Source organism: Sciurus carolinensis, chromosome 8 (assembly GCF_902686445.1).
Source record: "Sciurus carolinensis chromosome 8, mSciCar1.2, whole genome shotgun sequence".
In the NCBI taxonomy this organism is placed as follows: Eukaryota; Metazoa; Chordata; class Mammalia; order Rodentia; family Sciuridae; genus Sciurus; species Sciurus carolinensis.
This window is the reverse complement of record NC_062220.1, coordinates 119,429,246-119,449,848: the sequence shown is the minus strand read 5'-3', so window position 1 is coordinate 119,449,848 and position 20,603 is coordinate 119,429,246. Positions and strand designations below refer to the sequence as shown.

At 40.2% G+C, this 20,603-nt stretch overlaps 3 protein-coding genes across 11 annotated transcripts in view; all 3 read right to left on the bottom strand.

Annotated features, from left to right (window-relative positions):
* Window positions 1-20,603, bottom strand: part of LOC124991706 (immunoglobulin lambda-1 light chain-like) — a 1,192,366-nt gene that overhangs the window by 29,817 nt on the left and 1,141,946 nt on the right. The gene's annotated exons all lie outside the window — the stretch shown is intronic.
* LOC124991707 (immunoglobulin lambda-1 light chain-like) overlaps window positions 1-20,603 on the bottom strand; it is a 1,154,667-nt gene that overhangs the window by 34,276 nt on the left and 1,099,788 nt on the right. The gene's annotated exons all lie outside the window — the stretch shown is intronic.
* The window catches only part of LOC124991709 (immunoglobulin lambda-1 light chain-like), a 981,515-nt gene that overhangs the window by 38,791 nt on the left and 922,121 nt on the right, over window positions 1-20,603 (bottom strand). The window lies entirely within an intron of this gene.

Genomic DNA, 20,603 nt, shown 5'->3' with positions numbered 1-20,603 from the left:
TAGCTTGCCTCTCCTCTGAGAATCTGCCCGCAGTCCTGGAAACTTCGCTCTGCCCCTAGGTGTGTCTCTGAGCTGCTCTTCCAGTAAGAAACCGGTCCTGGGACCCTGCTCTGCACCTAATCACCTGGCTATGTGGCCCCTCCTCTGAGCCGCCACCTGGAGCCCCGTACAATAGCTCCGAGACCCAGAGACACACCACACACCTCTTCCTCCGGACAGCCGCCCAGTGTTCGGACGCAGTCACTAGGAGTTCAAGCAACTCACTTCGCGTCTCCTCCTCCCGCCAACTGCCCGTAGCCCTAGCAGTCACTCCGAGTCCAAGTGACCCACCCTGTTCCTCCTCCTCCTCAGGGTAGCCCCCCAGGTGTTCAGGAGTGGTCGCTTTGAGTCCAAACAACTCACCACTTGCCTCCTCCTCTGGTAACCGCCTGTGACTCTGATGCAGTCACTCCTAGACCAAGCGACCCGCTGCGCTTCTCCTCTTCTTCCGGGCAACCCCCCAGTGTTCAGAAGCGGTCTTTCTGAGTCCAAACAACTCGCCATGCAGCTCCTCTTCAGGCAGCCGCCTGTGGCTCTGATGCAGTCACTCCTAGACCAAGCGACCCGCTGTGCTTCTCCTCTTCTTCTGGGCAACCCCCCGGTGTTTGGAAGCGGTTGTTCTGAGTCCAAACAACTCGCCATGCAGCTCCTCCTCTGGCACCTGTAGCTCTGATGCAGTCACTCCTAGACTAAGCGACCTGCCACGTTCCTCCTCTTCCTCTGGGTAGCCCCCCTGGTGTTCAGAAACGGTCATTCTGAGTCCAAACAGCTCACCACGCAGCTCCTTCTCTGGCAACCGCCTGTAGCTCTGATGCAGTCACTCCTAGACCAAGGGACCCGCCGTGCTTCTCCTCTTCCTCCGGGCAACCCCCCCGGTGTTCAGAAGCGATCGTTCTGAGTCTAAACAGCTCGCCAAGCTGCTCCTCCTCAGGCAGCCGCCCGGAGCCCCAGTGGTTGCTCCAAGTCCAAGTGCTGTGCTGAGCCGCCTCCTCTACGATGATCCCAGTTGTCTGTGTTCACCGCTCCAGTGGGGGGAGGGGCGTCTTGCCGAGCAACTCTACTTCACAAAGTTCCCTGTGTTCCGGGGCTACCGCCCCATCCGGGACACTTCCCCAACGGGAGAGACTCACCCAGTGGCTTTGAGTTGGTCCCAAGTCACTCACTATCTCCTCTTTTGAATCCTGCCTCCTGGAGCAACATGAAATGCAACTGCCCTCTAGTCTGCCATCTTGAAAACCCATTATGTATATTTTTAAAATATCTTACAGTCGTTTCAGAAAAAAAAAAACTTTGGTAGGAGTACTGGACTCGAACCCAGCCATCCTTTACTGCTGAACTACAACCCCAGTCCTTTTTGTTTTTTTGATTTTGAGACAGTATCTTGTTAAGTTGCTAAGGGTGTCTTGAAGTTGCTGAGGCTGGCCACAAACTTGGGATTCTCTTCTTTTAGATTAGAGGCATGTGCCACCAGGTCTGGTTATTTTCAAAATTTAAACCAAAGCTTTGTATACCTAATAAAGTGAATCTTAATTGACAATGAAGAATGATAGAATTCTACACTTGAAAAATGTTTAGATCAAATTTGTCTTGTGGGTTGTTCACCTGAAACAGAAATATGGTCATTTATCTCAGGTTGCAAGTTAAATTTTCAAATGTCATTATTCTGTGGTATTTTGGTAATACAAATGCTCACAAAAAATCATAAAAATCAAAATTCATATATTTTGAGGAAACTGATAACCTAGTCTGATAAAATTTTCCCATATTTATATCTTAGAAATATTTTCAAGATATTTATCTTTTAATTTTTGTGATACTGAAATTAGTGAAAGTTGAAACATCAGAAAATTAAGATATTTGTACTTAATTTGTATACCTGGTCATTTCACTTCCCACAGACCAACATAGTGTTTAATTCAATGGTATGAAAGAAGAATGATAATGATGATGAAAGTTTGTTGACCACTAGCAAGAAAGTTGGTGTATAGGAGCATAAATAACCCAATCATACTCAAGTATCTTAATGGTGGGCAAAATTGATATCATTTATGAGTCTTAGTAGGGAAACATTTTTCTCATTTTTACCTGACCGTCCACATCATCTCATTTTGATGTACATCTTATAGATTCTAGAGAGCTCAGTACTACTACTCCCTGCCTTATTTTCTTGTGACATTGGTAATTGTTTAGGAGTGGGATGTAAATATTAAGTACAGATGTAAAATTATATTTTGCAACAAACATTGACCTTTATATGTTTTCCATAAGAATGAGAGAGCTTTGCCCAGTTGTCTTCCTTGTATGAAAATGAAAATGAAATTATTTCCTACACAGTAACAGACTGCAAATGCAAACTCTCTTCTATGTGGTATGTTTGGTGGACTTATTAATGAATATGTATTGATTGCCTACTCTGGATCAGGTACCATGATAGGTACGTCTGTTTGAAAGTGTTGTGTCACTTCTATACAAATCAAGCAAATTGAAACCTTTCTGAAATTATGAAGACATCATCTGATAATTTATGTTATATTTCCTATATATGTGGACATAGAGATATTAAGATATGAAAGATTTCTACATAAATGCACTGACACAAATGCTATTAATTTCCATAGCACTAATGATAAATTTATGCTGTACCTTTTACTAGAGAAGAAATCATAATTAATGGCCAGGTCAGTAGAAAAGGGGAAAGTGTACACAGTGATGATATTATATCTAATTCACAGTGAAGATAGTCATTTAAATCTTTGACAAAACTAGGGTATAGCAAATATTTTTTAAAGGCTGAATTTAAATTTTTGTTTGTATTTTGGAAATAAGATGTTCATTAAGAAAAATGTATTCACAATATTATATAAGTACAAAATTTGTGTATTAAAGAAGTGTACTTCTTTCCCAACCAAAATATTGATATTCACATAAAAGGAAAATGCGAAAATATCCAATGAATATTTTCGTTTTGGAGACTCCTTACAAGGGAAAGCAGATTCTGTGTCATTCAGTGTGGCCTTTGCTTGTCCCAGTTATAAACCTTTCCTTACATTTCAAATACAGTACTCTAGATTTACCACCATGGATTTGCAAGTATGCTGACTAAGAGACAAAAATGGTGATGCTATCTATCAGAAAGGCAAAATGTACTTAATATTATTTTATTTATTAAGATATGAAAGGCTTCTACATAAATGCACTGACATAAATGCTATTAATTTCTCCTACTCTTTTTTTTGTTTCTCATGGAAATGTTTGTGCTTTTTTATTTTACCACTTTTTAAAATGAAATATAATATTCTAAAGAAAATGAAAATAAAACAAATTTAAAATTTTTCTCTCTAGAAATGTCTGGAGATTAAGAAATAGTGGGAAATGGGTAGCATTGGTATTTCAAACCAAGAATGGAATCTCTTCTGATTCTCAAAATGGAAGCTATGTCTCCCTTTCACACCAGGCTTTTAGGATCAATGAAAATATTGGGTGGGGGGACTAGAGTATTTTTGCTAATTTGTTTCCATAAACAGAGATTATTAATGGATGGGTCTAGGATTCAGTAATTGTAGTAAAAATACACTATTAGACAACACACTTGGGTGAATAAAATATACAGTTAGACCAGAGCAGCACCCCTTAATGTGGCATGTGCTGCCTTGAAAACTCTATAATGAGTGTCACAATGGTAACAGGATGCATATCTTACCTTCCGTTCCAACTGTCACTCAGCGAGCTGAGATTCAAATTGGAAAGCAGCGAGCTGAGGTTCAAATTGGAAAGCAGTGCTGTAGATTTCAGTTTCTCATGTTAGGTAGTCTCACATGGGAAATCTGAATTGCTGCGGTGAAGGTATGTTAACATTGGTATTTTGAAGACTGTTTCTTTAGAGGGTTCAGTTAACTTTTACTGAACATATTTTCCTCTTGACTTTTTAATCTTCCACACTCAATCTGCTGAGTTATAAACATTTTGTAATTTTATCACTCAACTATTGTATTTCATTATTTTATCCAGTTAGTTGCCTTAAATATTTTCCTCAATTTAGGAAAGTGGATATTTCCTAGTGCCAATATCATGTGCACTCTTTGAGTGGATAGATAAACAGGGGGAGGACAGCCACCTTGCTTTCATGAGATGTGAAAAAAGAGAGAATACAGATGCTAAGTATGGCAATAGATATCCCATGAGAGGTCATTACATGTTAAAATCTTCTGAGTGGATATGTGAACTTCTAAAATTAATGTTAGAGAAGCCTAAATCAAGGCATTTGCAGAAAGGTAAAAGGCCGGAGATTTAGGGTCCTGTTTCCAAGTGGTGATGACTACAAGGTCCCTGGTGTTTGGTATCTATTGGGAAGGAGAGAACAAAGGACAATGCCATGAAGTAAGTGGAGAGGACATGGATAATGGAGGAATTGAGGGACTTAAGGAAGTGTCCACTTAGGACCCTCAGTTTCACAGGCTATAGTTATGGGTAGTCCTTGCTACACAAATAAGTCTCTGGCCCCTGGTCCTCAAGGATCTAATCAGGGATGAGGAAGGTCAGGGGGAACAGGCCTGATCAGAGCTGGAGCATCTGCAGCAGGTTTTCAGCAGACCTTTGACCAGCTGCTCAGATGATGGCTCAGAAAACATTAGTTCACAGAAATGGGGGCGAATCAGCTTCCTACATTGATCTGCCAAAGTACCAGCCCAAGGTATGTGTTTTCCCCCATTAACTCACACTAACAGCTCATACAGTGGTGAACAGCACAAGGAAACATAACTCTTGGCACAGAAATCAAGTGGCAGTTGGTTTAGAATGACCTGAGTTCTGAAACAGTTTCTCAGGCACACACAGCTCTGACATTTGGGTGGTCAACTGCTCATCAGGAAGACATCTTCTGAGTCAGGTGGCAGTGAGAAGACCCTGGGGAGGATGGCCACACGTTTGGACTATACCCTTGACCTTCAGAGACACTTTGGATGAAATTATCATATTTCTGGTCAATAATTTCAAAGAACAGGCTTGAGGCTTTGGTCAGTCAACCCTTCTGGGACATCAGTCTTCCCAAAGAGGCCTTCAGGGAGGAGGATTTGTGAAAGAGTGAGAAGAGTTAAGGGTTCCTGGTTCTAAGGTATCAACTATAGGATTCAAGGGTTCAGCGATTTCTGATCCCAGGTAAACACGTACATTACGGTCCCACACCCACCACTCAAAAATGTTGTAGTTCTGGACAATTCCCATAAAAATCCCCAAATTTCAAATGCCTAAACTCAACATTGTAGGTTAAAGAGTCTGCTCCACTCATTCCTCTAGGCTGATTTGGGATCACAGGAAATAACGGATATTCTATATGAACCTTTCAGATATCCAAGTGTAAAGAATGAAGGATGGACTTTCTTCACCCACCACCTTAGAGGATGACCACAGTTTGACATCTCCCTGTTCAAATATTGCCAAGGATCAAGCAGAAACTTACTCTTCCACACATTTTATGATAGAACACTATAGCACACATAGGAAGCACCAATCTTCTTAAGTTTGCCTGTATTGATCATTGACAGCCTGGTAACTTTACACGGTCCAGGTGAACACTTCTGCATCTCCACACAAGCAATTGAGGCACAGACGGGTTTATTTAAGGTATGTACAGCTTTGAGGTAGTATTTCAACATAATTCACATGGCCACAGACTGTGCTCTTGGTCACTGTTCTCTCTGCCTTTCTATGATTTCACCTTGAAAGTTGTTTGTGAACTCAATGGTCGGTTGGGTTTCAGAACTCTCCACATTGCGATGTCACACTTAAGGCCAATCTGACTCAGGTGCTTTGCTGCCCCAATGGTGAAAAATGTGTTCAAAATTGTGAATTCTAACAACATTCAAATCCCTCTCCTTTAACTTGATTGAAACATAGATTGTGTTCTTTTAATGTCTTGTCAAAGAATGTACAATATACACCAGTATTTTTCTCAATATTTAATTGTAACATTGTCCCCATACTCTGGTAACTGATATTCTGCTCTCAGCTTCTATAAGATCAACTTTTTTGCTTCCACCAAAGAGGGAGACTATGCAGTATTTGTCCTTTTGTGCCTGACCGTTTCATTTACACTAATGTCCTCTAGGATCATCCTTGTTGTTGAAAATGACAGAAATCTTCTCACTGGAAAAAAATACAGATATTTATGTTGCTGGTTACACTATGATTGTATACTTGAATTCAAAGCTCAAATTGTATTCTGAGATATTTATAATTATCATGTCAATTAAAACTGTTTGAACTATTATTTGAATTACTACTGTTGACCCTATGTTCTTTTGCTAGCAAGTTTTCACCAGCTGATACTATTTTATCACATTTCCCAGGCTGTTGCCTCCCATCGAAGGTAAAGAAGTCAACAACACGTCCTGAAGACTTCCGTAGACCTTGGACCAGAGGAGTCCACCTGTGGCCACCAAATAGTATGTTCCCTGACGAACAGTCAGACAAAGGTACTGTGGAATCTAGTCAGTGTGTCCATTATTCAGTGAAGATTCTAATCTAATCAGAGTTCCAGTTCTTCTTTTGTTTGGTGTGTGCAGATTTATTGTCATTGAGTCATTCAGCGGTGCTATAGCTCCAGAAGTGAAAATCAATTTCCCACTGAGTTTTGTGCACTTGATCCATTCAACTATTGATGAGCATCTTTGTTGATTCCATCATTAACCTACTGTGAATTGGCCTGCTGCAAACATCAAAGTCACTGTATTATGATAGTATGCTAATCTTAGTTCTTTTGAAAGCAGAAAGGAGCAGGTCCACTCACAGTTTTTCCAGGAATCTCTACATTGCTGTCAAGAGCCATTGTAATAATTTGCAGTCCCACCAACAGTGTGTCACTGTACCTCATTTGTCACATCCTTGCCAGTGATTTCTATGGGTGTTCTCAGCACCTATTATTTAAACCACTATCTCCTGTCTACCATATAGTGTTAGTACCTTCATCAACTATCAGGTGGCTGTAAGCATGCAGGTTGTCTCTGTGTCGTATATTCTATTACATTGACCGTCATATCTATTTTGAGACTGATACCATGGCATTTTTGCTACTCATGTTTGTAGTCTACTTTGAGATTGGGTATTGTGATGTGTCCTACATTTCTTTTCTTACTCAGAATTTAACTGCCAAAGCAATTCTGAATCTCTTATTCCAAATGAATTTCAGGATTGGGTGTTCAATACTGTAAGAAATGTCATTGGTATTTTCAAGGGGATTGCATTGAATCTGGATATTGTTTTTGGTAGTATTGCCATTTCGATGATATTCATTCTGCCTATCTAAGAACATGAACAGTTTCTGCATCTTCCCAGGTGTTTTTTGATTTCTTTTTCAGTGTTCTATAGTTTTCATTGTTGAGTTTGTTCATGACTTTGATTAGATTAATTCCCGGGTGTTTTTTTTAGATTATTGTGAAAGGGATGGATTTCCTGAAGTCTTTTTCAGCTGAATCACTGATGGAGTATAGAAAAGCTATTGATTTAGGATGGTTGATCTTTTATCCTGCTACACTGACAAATTAATCAGGTATAAAATTCTACAGGGGAAATTTTTTGGGGTCTTCTAAATATTGGATCATGTCAACAGCAGAGATAATCTGAGTTTTTGTTTTCTACTCATATTCCTTTAATTTTATTCTCTTGCCTCATTTCTCTGACTTGACTTTTGAGAACTATATTGAATAGAAGTGATAAAAGTGGACATTCTTTCCTTGTTCCTGATATTTGAGGAAACGCTTTCATTTGTATCTCTGTTCAGTGAGATGTAGGCTTTGCATTTCTCATATATTGCTTTTATAATGTTGAGATTGTGTGCCTTCAATGTTGAGTTTCTCCAGTATTTTTTAAATGGATTTTGCTGTATTTCATGAAATAACTTGTGTACACATATTGAGATGACCTTATGATTGTTATGCTTAATTCAAATTATGTAATGTGTTAGTCAGTTTTTTTTTTCACAGGTTGAAGGAAATGCCCTGGCAGGGAACATAGAGGAGTAAAGTTTATTGAGGCACTAATCGATTCGAAGTTCTCAGTCCTTTGACTGCATACCCCAGTCCTTAGGACATGAGGAGAGGCAGAGCATCATGGTGGAATATCGAGGTGGTTAAAGTGGTTCAGACATGTTCAGAAGGCAGAGAGAGACACTCAACTCTCCAGGTACAAAATATATAACCATAATCACACCCCCAATGACCCACTCATTAAGCCACACCCTATCTTCTTTGTGATACTACTCCCTTTATCCCTTTTAGGAAGAACCTCATTGGAATATTGATGGAACTTGCATTGAAAAGGTATACTGCCTTGGTAGTATGTTCATTTTGACACTATTAATTCTCTCTATTGAAGAATATGGCAGGTGTCTCTGTATCCTAGGTCTTCTTCAGTTTCTATCTTTAGTGTTGTATACTTTTCACTGTAGAAGTCCTTTACCTCTTTGTTAGTTTGATTCCCAACCATTTTTTCTTGAGGTTCTTGTGAATGGGATCGTTTTCCTAATTACACATTCAGCTGACTCATCATTGGACTATTGGAATGTAATTGACTTATGGGTGTTAATTTTGTATCCTGCTACTTTACTGAATTTATTTAAGAGTTCTATAAGTTTTCTGGTGGAGTACTCTGGGTCTTCTAAATATAGGATCATCAGCAGAGATACTTCCAGTACTTCTTTTCCTCTTCATTTAATTTTCTTATCTTGCCTCATTACTCTGGATAAAGTTTTGAGAAGTCTTTTGAAAACCAGTTGTGAAAGTGATCATCACTGCCTTGTTCCTGTTTTTAGGGGGACATCTTTCAGTTTATCTCATTTAGAATGATGTTGGCTTTGGGTTTGTCATATACATCTTTTAAATGTTATGGTATGTTCCTTCTATCCCTAGCTTTTCTAGGGATCTAAACATGATTGGATGCTGTATTTTCTCCAGTGCTTTTTCTCCATCTATTGAGGAAAACATGTGGTTATTGTTCTAAGTCTATTTACATGGTGAATTTCATTTATTGATTTCTGTATGTGGAACTACACATGCATTCCTGGGATGAAAACCACTTGATCACTGTGCACTATCTTTTTGATGTATCTTTGATGTGATGTGCCAGCAATTTATTAAGAATTATTTCATGAATGTTCATCAAGGATGTTGTTCTGAAGTTTTTTTTCCTTGATGTGTATTTGTTTGGTTGGTGTCAGGATGACACTGACTTCATAGAATGACTTTGGAAGAGTTCCCTCTTTTTCTATTTCATGAAATAATTTGAGGAGAATTGGTATTAGCTCTTCCTTAAAGTTCTGGGAGAACACGGCTGAGAATCCACCTACTCCTGGGCTTTACTTTGTTGTTAGGATGTGGATGGTGCCATCAGTTTTATTACTTGAAAGTGATCTGTTATTTTTTCTCCATCCTCCTGTTTCACTTTGAGTAGGTGATATTCCTCTAAGAATTTGTCAAAGTCTTCAAGATTTTCTAGCTTATTGGGGAATAAATTTTCAAAGTACTTTCCAATGATCCTCTGCATTTCAGTAGTGTCTGTGATGATATTTTCTTTTTATCATAGATTTTAATATGTTTTTTTTCCTCTTTATTTTGCTTATCTTGGCTAAGGCTTTCTCAAATTTTGTTTATTTCTTCAAAATACCAAGTTTAATTTAACTGATCAGTTGATATGGTAGGGTCAGCAATGTCATCGGTCAAGACAATGAATAATCATGTATTATATCTGGTATTAAATAGATAATTAATTACAACCCTATTTATGATTGGGGTAGGCATTATATAAACCAGTCAGTGCCAAAAGGTGGTAAAACTAGAGTTAATTTAGAAAATAAATAGGCAGTAAGGGAGATAAGAGTTTATAATTTCAAAAGGTGAAAAAAGAATGCACAAGATATAGGATGTGACAGTTATGAGGAAGGAAGAAAAATAGAAGTAAAATATCAAAGATAGAGTGAAAGAACAATAGAATTTGGCTGTTAGAATAAAAGAAAGAGAAAAATGAAAACTTTGTAAAACAATATACTAATCATAAATCCTAATCCTTTAAAGATAAGGCAAGGAAAATAACTACATTTCTTCAAATGGAACAAATGAGAAAATGTAAAGAAATAAGTATATGTACATGAACCATTCAGTACACACACACAGACACACATGCAAAGACAAAAACCAACTCCACACACAATAATAAAAACTAAAGAAGGAAAAGGAGATTCTTGCTGAGAAATTAAAAAGTTATTTCCACTGATGTGGTCAAAATAGTCAGTTAGAATATATGTTCACTTCTAGGCCCAACTGTCTTCTTTCCATTTCTTCTTGAGTTATGTGCTGAGCACAAGGGTAAGAGTCAAGGGTTGTTAAAAACTTCTTTTTGTGTTGCTCACCAAGTTGCCAGTTGGAGTTCACAAATTCTCAGTTTCCTTCTCACCAGTATGAGGTGGGATGGGATGGGAGGTACAGTCTGCTGGAGTTTGTCTGCACAGAGCAGTCTGATGCACTCCTAGGGTGGCGCACTGCAGAGAATGGCGAGGGGAGTTCCTCTAGGTGGAGTTCCCATAGGGCTCAGGTCCAATCAGGCCCCAGGAGCTTTGCTTTGTGGTGATCGTTCTGAAGAGATTTTATCAGAGCACTCTTAGGGTCCAGTATTTACAAATCTTCTGCTGGGAGAATGTATTTCATAGGTCTCCCCAGGATTCCACTTGTGTGGTTGGGGAGCAAATTCTTCACCCGCTCTGCTGCCTGTGGAACAGCTTTTCCATGCTTCCTGAGCTTATTCTCTGGGCATGTGTTCACACTAGCCCATTATTTACACCAGCTTGTTCAAATTCTGAATCCACTTCAGCTGATCCTGTGCACCACCAGACTCAAAGGGGGAAGGCAACAGGGCTTTCTCCACATCTCTGACTTGAGTTCCCCTGGCTAGAATGCTCTCCATGCTTTTGCTCTAGCTCTTCTAGGCAAACCCTAGATCCTTCGACAGGTGTCTCTCAGAAGCATGCATGTGTCCCTGCTCAGATCTCTCAGCTCCTGGCTCATCAGCTTGGCTGTGTCAAGGTGGCTCCTGCCTTGCACTCTGTGGGAAGAACTGAGCACCCTTCTTGCACCAGTGTACACTGCAATGAACACCCTGGATCAGCCAAGTGAAGGCTGTCTCTCTGATCTCAGAATTTTCCACACTAAATCTGTTGCTTTTGTTTTTGTCCATTTTACCTCCTTCTGTGATCTAGCAATGCCACTACTACTGCGGCTGGAGCTGCCTCTACCAGCTTGACTCTAATATACTCTTTTTCTTCCTTGTTTCATGTGCCCAACATTCTGATTCTCTAAGACTCCCTGACTGTCCAGTATTGGGTTTTAGTGAAATCCCTCTTTTACCCGCCTCAGAGCGAAGCAGTATTCCTGCTCTTTGAATTCCAGGTCATGGAGCTACAAGAAATAGACTTTCTCTACCTGCCATTTTGCATCCCTCTTCTAATGTATTATTTCCTATACTTGAGGTTCTGACTTTCTATGTCTCTATGAATTTTTTTTACAGTTCATGATTAAGTGTGGGTATGTTCTTTATTTACCCAACTCAATGAGAAGTGATATTTTTGCCTTGGAAGTCTGGCACTGAGTAACTGCCCAGAGTGCATCCTTCTTCCAATCTGCCAATTTCTCTCCCCCAATGACAAATTTTGTGTGATTTCTATACTTTTCAAGTTGTCAATGTATGTTTCAGGGCCAAAATATACTCTATCTTGATGAATACCTCTTGTGACCTTGAAAAAAAATTATTTTCTCATTGTTGAATGAAGTATTTGTACAAAGGCCAATTAGATCTATGTGACTGATAGTGGTTTTGCTAGTTTCCTAGGGTTACCATGTCCAAGTAGCAGATTTTTGACTTTAAGTAATGTAAGTGTATGATCTCAGAGTTCTATAGGCTAAAAATCCCACAATGAACCATAAGCCGGTCCATGCTCCTTATGAAGATGGCAGGAAAGAATATTTTCTTGCCCATTCCTAACTTGTACTGGATTGTTGGTCAAACTCTCTGCTTCGGTCCTCACATGGCATTTGTCCCTTTTGAATGTGTCCCCTCTACTTATGAGAAAAGTCATCATATTTGCACAATGGGTCCACCCTGCTCCTCCACGATATATTGAATGCATGAGATGTCAATGACTCTCTTTTCAAAACTGGTAAAATATTGAGGTTCTGGTGTTGGGACTTGAACATAAATTTGGATGGAAATAATTTGACCTATAACACAGCTGGTCGATTCAACACTATACTTTTTCATTTCTTCCTCATGGATCTGTCAAGTGCTTTAAAAGAATGCTGAAATCTTCTACTGTAACACTGGACTGTTTCATTTCTCACTGTGCTTCCTTCCACTGTTTCTTTGTGTTTCATCTCCTTCCTAGACTCTTCTTTCTCTGTCATCCAAAAAATATAATGGTCCTGCAGCACCTGAGCCTGTGTGTGTTAAACAACCATCTCCATAAACCCTAGACCCACGTCCACAGCAAGAACTCCCACTGAGAGAGCCTTCAGCAAACCAAAATGCTGACACTAACACTGTATTCCCCTAGATGCCAACCGGGTGGTCATGGAGGTGGCATCGTTTGACTGGGAAGAAGAAAAAACACCATCTATTGCTGAGGTAAGGTTTATCTTATATTTGTCTAAGATATAAATGTTGTTTTCTTGTTTTAGTTCATATTCAGGCATGAACATCTGACAGTGTACATTATGGATGAGTTACACAGTTTCTTTTGTGTGGAATTACAACTACAAGTCTATTACCACTGGTGCCTGATTCAAGATGACATTAATGTACCAAGCAAATGATTGTAGGGAGCATTTTCCTCAGTAGCACTTTTCCTTGGTAGAAAAGGAGTTGTGTGCATGTCATCAAACTGTACCTGAGAAATCCCTCATTCAACACTCATGCCTTTCTCACAAGTTACTTCTCTGCCTTACTTTGTGGTCCTTGCATCAATCGCTTTTCCCCAACAAGTTATCTAATATCACCATAGCCAACAGTAGACTTGTGCAACAAGACTCAGAATATCATGCTCACACAGTCTTCCTTTCTGTAACTGCAGGTAGACTTTGCAGAAAATGAAAAATGTAAGTATTCCTAACTCCTCTCATGCTAAGGAAAAACCTCTGTAGTGTTATAGGTCAGGCTTTCCTGCCTGTTTTTCTATAGAAAGTTATCTTGATTTCAGATTTGTTTTGAAAATGAGGATTGGGATGTGGTGACAGAGTGATAATCCAGTGAATAATTATGACCATCTATCACCATCCTGATGCACCTGTCATTTTGGCGGTGTGCATTATGGTGTGTGCATGAGGGTGGGAGGTAACCCTTAGCATGTCCTTGTAATAATAATTTTATATGTGTTTGTGAGGATATGGAAACTTCCTCAGAAATTGTGTTCTAACGTGCCCAGTACAAGCATCAATTTTCTAAAAATAAAACCCCATGCTAATGCATGATTTGCATGAAACAATTACTTCAACACCCAGATATGGAGTTCAGTTTACTATGCCCCACTCTATAGATAGAGAAAATGTTGAGACAAATGATCCAGATCTTGACTGTGAAGGGAAAGAGGCAACTAGGGTTCAGGAATGGGCCCTGATGTTGATGCTTTGGGATATGGAACTGTATTCATCACTTAGCCATATGTCCCCACTCCAGGTTATTCCAATATATTTGTGTGCTCATATCTTCTACAGAGGTGTGAAATATTTTACATACTTGTAAGTTGGCCTCAGTGGTCATCTCTGGAGGCAGATATCCCCTGAGGGGTGCAAAATGTAAAACATACATAGCCCACATGGTTCCAGTCTAACTGGAAGAGCAAAGGCTCTGATTCTCATTTCTGTCTTCATCTTCTCCTTGCCATATGATTTTACTACTGTCTATATCAAGAAATGCCCTGAATAATTCATAAGCAATAACATGAGTATACTAATAGTCATTCTGTATCCTCCTAGATCCCCCAAAGGGCATGGTGGAGTCACATCTTGCAGAAACCATGGGTCAGGAGGAACCATCATATGCCATGGTAAATTGTTTACCTTTCTCTAAAATGCAAGTACTGCTCATTAGTGTCTTTTTCTGTTGTATTATGATAGGTTCACCTGGATATTAGAGACATATTAGGGATGACATGCACAATTTCCTCAATGGGGAGAGTGTCACAGGGCTGTCTGTTACCAACTGGCACCTCATTGAAGGCTACATTAACAACTACCAGCATCAGCTACACTCGTACCTTAGCAAGCTCTGTGCTCGGCAGTGATTTTCCCGCCTGGACAAATAATTCCATAATTGTCAACTAAAATTGACCCAAGAGACAAATCACCCTTGAGAAGCTTGTGTTGTTTGGTGGGAGCAGGTTTACACTGTCCTTGCCTTTGAGTTCCCTTGACTTGGACACTTTCTCATCTGATTTTTTAATGTCACCCAGTAAAGAAAAGGCTTGTGCACATAGGGGAGAACATGACTTGACTTTCATAGTGATTCCTTTTCTATAATTACAGGAGGTTTCCAGAGGAACCGTAACTGGTATGTATCCTGGCCTCACTCTCTTGCTGATGGATAATGTAGATGATGCCAAGGGTCGAGGGGCTTACAGCCTTTCGTGCAGTCACAGTGATTCCACTTCCTGCTGGAGGAAGAGAAATGAGGGTGTCACGGTAGAAATTTTCTAAAACAAACAAACAAACAAACAAACAAACCAAACAAAACCCCCAAATCCACACAAAACTGTGGCCATTCTCTGCAGTCCCTCATAGCAATTGTGTGATTTGAGTGGCATGGTTTAGATCAATGAGAGACAGGTGTGTCTATGCATGCATTCATGTGATGGAATTCTGAGTATGCCTGTGTGTTAGTTTTTGTGCATTTGTTTGTTTTGCTAGATATATACAGACCAAGATGCCAGTGTCAATGTTTTTAACCAAAAATGCTATCCAATAAATCATGATTATGTACATGATTATGTGTAGATGAATCAAACTATAAACCTTACACTTGTGAAGTTCTTTCAAAACCAAGAATACCTCAATTAGCATGGAAAATATATCCCATCAAAACCCTGGAAAAGTTTCACAGGACTCAGAAAGGACAAAGCCTTGTGTCACTCCTGTCAACGAACCAGTAGCAACTTCATTAACAACAAACCTCACCTGTCAGTAGGCCTCTGCATTTTCTTATGGTATTTGATTATTCTTAAAACTTGCCTCAAGACAGTTTTTCTCATTCACATACATTTTCTGTGAGAGGAGTCAGAATTCTTCCAAACCCCACTGTAAGCACCAAGTTCTGGGCAGAGCCATCATTAGCAGTGAGCCTCAGATCTACCAACAAGCAGCACTAACTTATGTTGGGAGACTGAGACAGAGGAGTTTCCCAGGCCTGAGTTCCCTGAAGCTGAAGATGGATTCTGTTGGCATGTTACAACTTTTTATGGAAGCTGCCTTTCCATGGGTCCTTTTGTAGACACTGATTTCCGAGAAGCATGTTTAAAATTGAAGGGATTTTCATGGGGCCTGGCAAGCACAGCTAAAGCACATCTATTGCAGAAATATTGGCTCCAGTGAAGGAAAGCTTAGCACAGCAGTGGTGTCTGATCCCATAATTTAGATCCTCACTGACCACTCTGGCCTGAAGGATATCACTTTGACAGTGTCTCTGAAAGATCTTCACATAGTCAGTCTCCAATGCTATCTATATCCTTCCACTCATCCATACATGGACTCACACTGGTCACTGTGAGTGTGCAACCACTGTCCTCTTCATTGCTCCTCATCCTTGAGCTCATCCCTGGGAAGAGTGTCTTCATCTTGGTTCTCATTAGCATTAGATGAATAATACCACTGTGTGCTAAGACCTCATTGTCCAGTCTATTGACCTGGAGCAGCCAGAATTGGTAGTGAAGTTAAGAAGATAGCACTGTGTCCGAGCTCAGCTCCCACGTTTCTCTTAGTTCTAGGCAGGATGTGCTAGACCCTGTTGGGAGTCATCTGCATCTAAATGTTGATTTCACTGATGTGATGTCCTCAGGCCCTCAGAGGTTCCTGGTCCTTTTGCATGAGTCCACAGTCAAATTACAAGAGAGTGGTGAGATCAGGCTAGTAAACTCCTCTGCAATGTAACTCAGGGGAAGGAAGGTCCTGCTTCCTCATTTTCAAACTTTAGGTCTTGACTATCCAAAACGCAGTTACTACATGTATGTGCTGTCTACATTTCATTTTATTTATATTTTAATGTGAAATATTCAGAGACTCATCCCAGTTCCACCATTCAAGTGCCAAGTACACCTATGTGCATAATGCAGAGAGCATTCCCATTCCCCTTTGGGCAGCTGCTCTGATTCTGGCACAGTGTCTATTCCATGAATCCCTCAAACTGTTTTTGAATCACAGTCTGTCAGCGTGATAACTCTGGGTGACAGAGTGATAACATGCCAGTGGAAATAAGAACTTGAAATTTGACTCCTGCAGCTCCACTTTCTCACTTCAAGGTTTGCAATTGTTTGCAGCATCTTGTTGAAGGCCCCTGACCACACAGAGCTCAGAGAGGTTCTTAGAAGCCAGAACACAGATCAGGGTGAATATTAATATTAGCATTACTCTCTTTTTATTGCTATAAAGAACATACTTGAGACTGAATAATTTATACAGGCGTGTTTATCTTACAACCCTGGAGATTCAAGAGCATCTGTTTGGCTTTAGTGAATGCCCTCTTAGCTGCATTGCATGATTGGTGGTGTCCTCATGGATGCAGGTACAGGAGGAAGACATCACATGGGGAGACAGGAAGCCAGCAGGGATCAGATGTCTCATTTGGTCTTCCTATAGAATCCAGGAATCTAACAAGGATGTGAGAAAAATATATTCCTGCCTGTCACACTAAGGTCCTTAAATGACCTTGTTACCTTCACCCAGGCCTCTCTTCCAACAAGTTTCACAACTCTCATTATTGCCACATTGAGGACCAAGCCTCAATCAAACAATGCTGTAGGGGACAAACAACATCCAACCCTAGCACACCTCATGATCTGAGTTGGTGAAGAAGAAAGCATGAGACACTCTTAGTTAAGTCTGTTGCTGATGTTTGTCTCTAAAGGTGGGATGTACAGCCAAGCATGGGACTCGAGCAGTGATGATGAAGAGCCTGCAGGTAGGGAACAGTCCTTTTGGTGTGACCGAAAAGGAAAGGTTTCCTGGTAGGGGTTAGGTCCCCCTATTATGTGGAAAATGAGGAATGTGTCTGAAATAGGAATCAACTGAAAAAGTGTATTACTTTCATAGTTTAATGATATAAGAATAAGAGTTAGTAGATCTACTGTCTTGAACATCCTGTTGGTAAGAAGACAACTTTTTCTTTGCTAGTGACACACAATCTTCCCTGTAAGACCCACTCCGTCCTGAATTTGCCTCTACTAAGCATCCAATAGCTTGGCTCTCATTGGTGGACATTTCTTAGAAATCATGAAAGAAAGAATTTAGATCTGGGCTTTGGGTTTGACCCACAATGGAAGGAATCTAGTGGAACACACTTTCCTAGGGACATCTTGTGAACGTGTAGTCAAGAGTTGTTCTCACCTGTGCTAAGCAGTGTGAAAGGAGTCAAATTACCCTCTGCGTGTTCTGGCCTTACAGCAGCACTTTCTCATCTGTTTATTGTCTACTCTTGGTTTAGAAGGCACTCCCAAATATGGGGGACTTAAAGAAATCATTGTCAGACAGGCCTCTGTGTTCTCCTGTAAAAGAATGGGGAGAAGTTCATCCTTGAACATGTTCCTCCCCTCTAGTCCTCATCTAATTCCCAACCCCTGGGACTAGGAGAAAATCTGAATTTGCTTGCATTCATGAGGTCTATGTCTAGATAGTCATGGAGAGAATGGCTACCTGTTGGAGGAACAGAATGACACAGACATCCCTAACTGAGGACAGCGTCCTCACACAGCTTCCTGTACTGATTTTAACTCTAATTATACCTCCCCTTTCATGGTCATGGTCACATGCAATAGTGGCCACTTCAGTATTCTCTATTCATTGAGGTCAGTGGGAGAATTTGAACTGGAGACCAGTGTTTGGGATTGTACAGAAACTCCTCATTGCAGATGAATTGAATGGAGGCCAGGAGACAGGAGGGCGGACAAGAGGAAGAATGGGGAGCTTTGATTTTGGGCTACAGAACACCAGGAGAAGCAGCAACTCAAGTTCTCACCTTGACTTCAACTCTACCTTTCCTTTTTCCAAGGCCACATCATCACCACCACCGCTCTTGTCCATGTTGTAGTCAACTTTATGGACACTGAGGATGAGGACAAGGACAATGGGACCAGAAATGTGAAAGTAATTTATTTCCTTTTTGTGCCTCTGTTTTATTCTTTCTTATTTATAAACTATTCATAGCTCTTCCATGTTTCCTCTTTCCCACTCTGTATGACTTTTCTGAAGGGGTTTTCTCATACACATCTTAGAAGTCCTTGGATGTTCAATGTCTATTAAATCCTTTTGCACCAAATTTCTTAGTCTTGCCCTGGTTTCTGACCTCTGACTGTACCACTCCGACTGGCCATGAATTGAGCTAGAGTTGGGGTCAGAAAAACTGAGTTCTTCCCTGGTGCATGGGACCCAAACAAGTCTGGCTCTGCTTTAACCACCACTGCACACCTGGGTTTTCCTGCACTTCTTGGCTCTGAGCATGCATGAAGGTACCCTTTCTTTCCCATGCCAAGAATACATAGTTAGAAAGCAATTCTTTCAACAGGAATCTGGTTCCAGGTATGTGTTAGGATTTAAAATGAGCTCAAGGCAGGAAAGGAATCCAAGGAGGACAGGAATAGGAAATGTGAGAGTGGAGAGAATGGGAGGGAGAGCAAAAGTCAAATAAGTGCACATATTCTCCACTGCTTCCTTCACTTTCTTGCACTTTATGTAATCCATCAGAAGCAAGGAGAGCACTGAAGTGGCCACTAGTGCATGTTACCATGAACATGCAAGGGGAGGTACATGTAGGGTTAAAATCAGTGCAGGAAGCTGTCTGAGGATGAAGCTGCAGAGGAGGCAGGGCTGGAGGAGCAGGGTCCTTGCTCCACCCTGTGTCAGCACACCTGCCCTGATGTGTGCTACTCAACTTTCTCACCCAACTTCCCTAGAGAACCCTTTCGTCTGCCTCATATTCACTCTCTGGGGAGCAGCCTCAGAAGGTTCTGAAGGTGAATGTCCATGGGAAGTTGCTCCTGGAGGACATTCATAGACATTCTCTGCCCATAGACAACACCCTTTGCTGAGGGCAGCAGACCAGCCTCAATTTTCCTCAACCAGAACCCAGGGGAGATCAGGGCCCAAAGTCACCTTGCACAACTTGAGGAAAATTGTGGTCCTTGCCACTGTTTCTGTGGCCAGAAACTCCTCCCATGTGACCCTGCACCTGGTTCTGTGTTGCAGATTTCTACAGGGACACCTGGGCAGACAGTGATTTCTGGTTCTGGAGTTCCAGGTTCTGAGGTGAAGCTTGCACTGTAGAGAAGCTGCAATCAGCTGGCAGGAGGAGGAGCAGCAGCTGCCTTGTGACTTTTCTCTCCCACAGAGATAATAGTCTACATTGTACAGACTGATGTTTACTTTTTAAGATGAGTTTAATGTTGGTATTTAATGTTTGATGTTGGTATTTAATTTATATTAAATTCTATTTATGGTAACAGTTGCTTTTAAATTCATTCTATAAAATAAAACACATCTCAGGAAAACAGTAAATAGAGGTAGATGTCCTGAGGTAGACTTGAAAGAATTACAAAGCAGTTACCCTAGTGATTCCCCATGACATCACACCTCTCCTCCTGTAACCCTCATTTTCATGTATTTTGTTGTTTTTTTAGGTTGGTATTCTAACATTCATTAAAATAATGCTATGGGTTAATAGAAACAGCAAAAAAATAAAGAATTAAATTGCAAGTTATGTAAAATCCCAAGCAAAACCCACATGTATTATTCACTAATTCATTCATTAACTAACTAAATCCCATGACAAGACACCCAATAAAATAAAGTACTGTAAAGCAATTGGCAAGTTTCTCTTATCAAAATTGTGGTTTTGGATTTTCTATCCTTTTCTCAACCATGAAAAGAATTCTTTTTCAATGGTACATAACATACATATAAAACAAGATAGAAACTTGCATTATAAACTTTAACAGTGACTGTAAATACATTGTCTTACATGTTTTGCATAAGCAATAGGTTGGTTATGGTACATATAGAGCATGAAAACTATTAAAACAATAAAAACTAGACAAAAAATGCATGTCAGTTCTTTGGTAACACACCAGGGACACTCCAGTCTATCCATGCTAAAAAGTAAATAATACTATCTGGTGGAAAAATAATATCTTAAATACAATTAATAAGAAATAAATTTAATAAAGAATTATAATACCAAGTCATTCAGATTTCAAAATTCATGCTTCTTTTCAGTGGATTCAATATTTTTTCAACTGTTTTCAAAATTTGTTCAGAAACCAACATTACTCATAA